The sequence below is a fragment of the Sinocyclocheilus grahami genome, unplaced genomic scaffold, assembly GCF_001515645.1.
Source record: "Sinocyclocheilus grahami isolate Dianchi unplaced genomic scaffold, SAMN03320097.WGS_v1.1 scaffold1026.1, whole genome shotgun sequence".
Classification (NCBI taxonomy): Eukaryota; Metazoa; Chordata; class Actinopteri; order Cypriniformes; family Cyprinidae; genus Sinocyclocheilus; species Sinocyclocheilus grahami.
This window is the reverse complement of record NW_015506205.1, coordinates 362,401-368,658: the sequence shown is the minus strand read 5'-3', so window position 1 is coordinate 368,658 and position 6,258 is coordinate 362,401. Positions and strand designations below refer to the sequence as shown.

The window sequence follows — 6,258 nt, the reverse complement described above, 5'->3', positions numbered from 1 at the left end:
TTTTCCAGATTCAGGAGTGTGTTGGAAATGAGAGGAAAAGATACGGAAATAGGAAGAAAGATGTCATCTTATCAAGACTAAGAATCGGACATACAGCATTAAACTATAGTCTTTTTAAAATAGGTAAGTATGAATCGGGAAAGTGTGACAAATGTGGAGAATTAGAAACAGTGAAACATTCTTTTTGAGTGTTCTGCATATGAAAGGGAGAGATTTCAATTAATTCAAGAATTAGGATGGCTGGGAGTTGATAATATTTCTTTAAAAGTATTGTTAGGAAATGGGTCGAGGCAATCAAGAGTGCAAGAAAATATGTTTAAATACCTGAAAAACACGGGAACAATAGATAGAATCTAGTTTTTTTTTTCTTTTTTCCCTTTTGTATTTCTTTCTTCCAAATTTATGGACACTCCACACTCCAGATCAGTAGGTGGCGGTAATGCACCTTTTTCGCTGGTTTGCCAAACCGCCATAAAACACCAGAAAAAGAAGAAGAGGCGGCGTAACTTGAAGTTGACCAAATCACACAGAACCACGCGAGATGTCAAAACAAGATGTTGTCGGGCTGCGTTCGAAACCGCATAATTTCTAAATTATAAGCACTTAATTTCTTTAAGTACTTACTTACCGAGCGCTATGAGAGTGTACAGCCTGAATGCGTTAAGTATGAATGCGATTCGGCTATCATCCGCTATGTGCTGACGTTATCATGTGACCTAGGACGTTATAACAAGCGCAACAACTTAAAAGATATGAGTGACAGGTTTAATTCATCTATCTGTGAGTATCTTGATAATGATGAAACTTGCCCATTTTGTGGTCTTGTTGAAGAAACAACTGCCCTTTTTTGTAATTGTAGTATAGCCAATACGTTTTGGGTTGATTTAAGTTCTTATATTTTTAACTCCGCTAATGTGATCCACAGTTTTATCCTTAAAGCATTAAAAAAAAAAATTACGAAAACCCAAAATCGTTATCTCTTGAATATTTTGTTAATTATTTTGCGCAAAATGTTTTATACACACGCAAAAGTGGCTTAAATCTCCTTTGATTTATTCTTTTTCTTGTTGAATTTAACTGGTTTCACCCCTCAGGCCAAAAATGCATCATGATGAATTATTCAAAGATATTTAACCTTGTCACTGTGCTTTTTTTCTGTGTATACTATCTCATACTATGATGAACACATTCATTTTTTTAAACTGTTTTATCAGAATAGCTTTATTACCAAGTATGTTTACACACACAAGGAATTTGGCTTGACGAGCTTCCAGTGTAGAAGAAAGTACATAGTGCAGACATACATAGGAATAACACAGTAGGGATGTAATATAGCACTAATATAATATATGCCATTATGATTGTTCATTGTTAGATACAACCATCTTTCATGTAATTATAAGTTCGGCAACAATAATAATAAAAAAGAGGGACAGGTGCACTAACACCTCATAGCATCACTAACTCAATCTAGTGTGGTTTTCCTCAGTGTTTGCAATATCTGCACAAAGGATATGTCGGGCAGCTGCTCGAAGATCTCGCCTTTGGAGAAGACTGTTGATTTTATACTTTAAAAATTTAAGTATTACTACTTAAACTTTAAGATTACCCCAGAATGAATTGCATCGTTTGCTTTTTGACTAAAAATTAAAAAATATATGCTTTTTTGTCGTGACATAGCTATACATAAATATACACTAGCTGAACAAATGCAGTCGATGTGAATACATCAATTTTCAGTCAAGCAATTAATACATTAATAAAATATATTTTATTTACTGACAACAATAAACATGAATGAGTAAAGTAATGAATAAAAATAAGCATCACAATAAATACATATACAAGTCAACAACAGATGAAACAAAGCTTAATTCAAACGTATTGTTCTAACAATCATGTATTTACAGATGGTGAATCCCACATCATACTGCCATCTCAACACAGCTGAGACAGTTCTGCTGCTGCGCTGTGCTTCACAATCTCGCTCTTCTCAATGGGGACATCGTTGAGCAAGAGGATGAGGAAGACCATGATGACGGCTCTGAACCACACAAGCTAGAAGCAAAAGCAGGGGAACACATGTGGGACAATCTGGCGGCCACTGTGTCTGCTCCAAACATCTGTGTGCTGCTTTCCATGAGCACGACTACCTGTTAAACATTTAAACGGAGTTAAACATTTTACAGTTCATGTTGTCAGCTTTCCATTTCTTGCCAAATTTCATGTTTACAATTACATGCATTTTTATGTTGTAGCTTTATTACTTTTGTAGTGGGCTAAACCACTGAACTGGTGAGCAGAAGGTTGCTGGTTCAAAACCACCAGTATGTCCTTAAGCAATCCAGGTTGTTCCAGTGGATTGTAGGTCCCTGTAATAAGAGCACTGTAAATCACTTTGGATAAAAGCTTCATGACATTTTTTGATGATGCTTTTGAAGCTTCTGAAAGTCAGCCTTCATTGTATGAACAGAAACCAGCAGAACAAACTTGACCAAACTCACATCCTCAGTGTCTTTTGGTGTTTCTCTAGATCAGGGGTGCCCAGCCCTGCTCCTGGCAATCGACTCTCCTGCAAAATTCAGCTCCAGCCCTAATCAAACACACCTGAGGCAAGTAATTAGGGTATTTAGGATCACTTGGGCACCCCTGCTCTAGATGCTCTCGCTGGCTCTGGGGTCACTGAGGATGAAGAGACCACAGCAGCATCCGGCCCAGATGAGGCAGTAAGAGGTGGAGTGATGGAGCGGCACTGAACCATTTCCAGGATACTGCTGTGGACTCCTCCATCCTCACTACTCACACCAGTCTGCAGACATTTCAGATCCTGCAAAGATGCACAAACGCAATACACAAGCAGTCATTTTAACAGCATAATGTCATCTGGTTTCTGTATTGGAAGTAACAAAATTATCTTATTTATATTTTTGTTTCAGGTTTTCCCTTTTTTTCACAAATGAAACATAACCTTGCCTTACAGGTCCTACTCCACCACAAAAGCTCTGCAGCAAATGCACAGAAATCAAGAATCAGAAAAGTGCTGTAATAGTTGTTTGAAATTACAATAATTAATATAAACTACAACTTAAGATTTAAAATACGTTTATATAGCATTCCTTCATCAGTCACTCTGCACTGGATAAACACACGTGTGTTTCATCTGTCCCTGTAACATCCAGACAAGAGTCAAGTCACCTCTGTGATTTATCTGCTCAATACTGTATTTACATGTTGAAGTAGCTGCTGATGTAACTCGCTTTTTATTCTACACAAATGTTCCTTAAATTATCAATATTACAAATGGACAAATAAAATAGATAACTTATGTTTAGTTATTTTATGTAGATTTGTTTGTTTACACAGTTTGAGATAAATCTATCAAACCAACTGTAAAATATTCAGAATATTATTCCCTATAATGCACAAGTCTTGGTTTTCCAGATTATGCCTTTACTGTTTTTATATACAGTACTGAAACCATATTTGTCATGTTTTATATACTGTACCCACTTAAATTAATTAAACTCTGACACCGTTTGAGATAAATGTATCAAACCAACTGTAAAATATTCAGAATATTATTCCCTATAATGCACAAGTCTTGGTTTTCCAGATTATGCCTTTACTGTTTTTATATATAGCACTGAAAAAACAAGCGTTGTGCATTAAATTGAAAAAACAAGCGTGCATTAAATTGAATAATATTCTGAATATTTTACAGTTGGTTTGATACATTTATCTCAAACGGTGTCAGAGTTTAATTAATTTAAGTGGGTACAGTATATAAAACATATGAAAAAAATATGGTTTCAGTACTATATATACAAACAATAAAGGCATAATCTGAAGAACCAAGCCTTGTGCATTATAGGGAATAATATTCTAAATATTTTACAGTTGGTTTGATACATTTATCTCAAACGGTGTCAGAGTTTAATTAATTTAAGTGGGTACAGTATATAAAACATGACAAATAATCTCTCATACGGTGTCAGAGTTTAATTAATTTAAGTGGGTACAGTATATAAAACATGACAAATATGGATTCAGTACTGTATATAAAAACAGTAAAGGCATAATCTGGAAAACCAAGACTTGTGCATTATAGGGAATAATATTCTGAATATTTTACAGTTGGTTTGATACCTTAATCTCTCATACGGTGTCAGAGTTTAATTAATTTAAGTGGGTACAGTATATAAAACATGACAAATATGGATTCAGTACTGTATATAAAAACAGTAAAGGCATAATCTGGAAAACCAAGACTTGTGCATTATAGGGAATAATATTCTGAATATTTTACAGTTGGTTTGATACCTTTAGATCAAATGGTGTTGTCGTTTAATGGATTTATATTATTGCATACATTAAAATTGTTAAAATTATTATAAAAAACATAAAATTGTATTTCCAAAAACTGAGCTTTGAGCAGTAACAGGTATGTTTTCCCGAACATTTTAGTATTGGTTTTATATTATAATGTCACGTAGTTAAATTGTTTAGTTAATTTAAATGGTTGTTTTATATATATATATATATATACACACACACACACACATACACATACACAAAATGAGCTGACCCAGATCCAGCATGGTGCTGGACCCAGATCCGGCGCACATTTGGCCCACTTCTGGTCCAGATTCGGAAAAAGGGATCCGTGCCGGTATTGGCCCGTTGTGCCAAAAGACACCGGCCCGAGTCTGTCGTGCAGATCCCAGATGATTTTTGCTATCTGGGATGACTGACACAGCACGTCTGAACCGAACTGGTTCTTTTGGACAACTGATTCTGTGCTAATGTTATGAGCGCGGGTTAATCGATGACTTGAATGAAGGGCAATCTGGCGAAACGTAAATTTATTTAATAACAAATTAATCGCAATGGATTATGTATAGTAAGTGGATTATGGTTTCTGCGCTGATGTCAACTAATTTATTAACTATATCTTCAAGACTTAAATCCTCGTATGCACATCACGTACGCCTGTTACTGTATTTGGGTGCTTAGTTGCAAAACTTAATTGTAAACTATTCAGATCATGATTATGATGTTTTAACTGATTGAAGTTATGTTAACCGTTTTTTTTTAACTGGTTCATTGAAACGAACTGTCCAAAAGAACCGGTTCGCAGAAAAGAACCAGACTTCCCATCACTACTAACTAACGGAAGTGTTTGTGGGCAGGTCAGACTTGATTCGTATTTCGCGGGCAGGCGGGGATTATGCAAATGAGTTACCCAGTGACGTAGACCCGTAACAGGCAAAAGATTCGAAAATATGACGACTCGTTAAGGCGATTCAGAATCGGCTCTCTCTTTTGAGAGACAATATCTTTATTTACCATGGACTTTTTTTGCTTAACAACTTTTCAGATTGTTTTCATTTAAGAATAGCTACTTTATAAACTGCAAAAGAGATATTTTTCAAAAACCCATGTGACCTGCTCTTTAACAGTTGCAAATAAACATTCATTAGAAATTTAGAAAAGTAATCAAAAGTAATCAGTTACATTACTTTCATAAAGTAATTGAAAAAGTTACACTACTATTAAATGTTAAATAGTGTAACTTGTAATCTGTAACCTATTACATTTCCAAAGTAACCTTCCCAACACTGGTTAAATGTTATTTTATTGGCCATGGATGAATTGGATTAAGTATCCTGGTCAATATCAAGGTTATTATTGTGGCAGAAATATAACAAGGCCACATTTGCGCAGTGCTTAACATGGGAAGGCAAATCAATCAACTTTGCTTTGTCCACCCCACACATAATTTTCTGTTTTAACATTTCAGCATGATGGACTTCATTGGACTGATTTTATATTGTGTTGTGTCAAAAGTATCAGATATGGTCTTGCTATTGCTGACATGAACAAAGTGGGTTGAGAGTTTTCCAGGTAAAAAGGGCTGTGTAACAGAGTGAAGTGTTTAGTGTGCTGGAGAAATTATCAGGTTATAATAGGTCCCATTTGTAAAGCAAGGAGAAAACAAAGTTGAATTGTCTCATTTTGAAATTCATTATGCCTATTGATGGGAATGAAAATATGGTAGCCCAAAAAGAAGCCAGGACAGCTTTCATCCCACATGTACTTTTCACAGGTCACACCAAAAGGACAACAGGCCAGATGAGCAGATGAGTTATTATACGTTGTTGACTAACTAAAACACTTAAGATCTCCATTTACAGGTGTCAGCAGCTCTGTCAATGTTTGATTCACTCCATCAATAAGGACCAGCAAATGTTCTGTTGT

General features: G+C 35.3%; 1 long non-coding RNA gene across 2 annotated transcripts; it reads right to left on the bottom strand.

Moving 5' to 3' along the window:
• Positions 1-1,784: 1,784 nt before the first annotated feature.
• LOC107565778 (uncharacterized) lies at positions 1,785-3,260 on the bottom strand. 2 transcript variants are annotated; one of them, XR_001606421.1, is made up of 4 exons: positions 2,969-3,260; positions 2,505-2,827; positions 2,268-2,372; positions 2,070-2,153 (listed from the first exon to the last, which is right to left on the bottom strand). It is a non-coding gene; the product is annotated as an uncharacterized lncRNA (long non-coding RNA). The 2 variants fall into 2 exon arrangements; XR_001606420.1 differs by lacking the exon at positions 2,969-3,260 and having other exon boundaries at positions 1,785-2,153; positions 2,505-2,918.
• Positions 3,261-6,258: the final 2,998 nt, after the last annotated feature.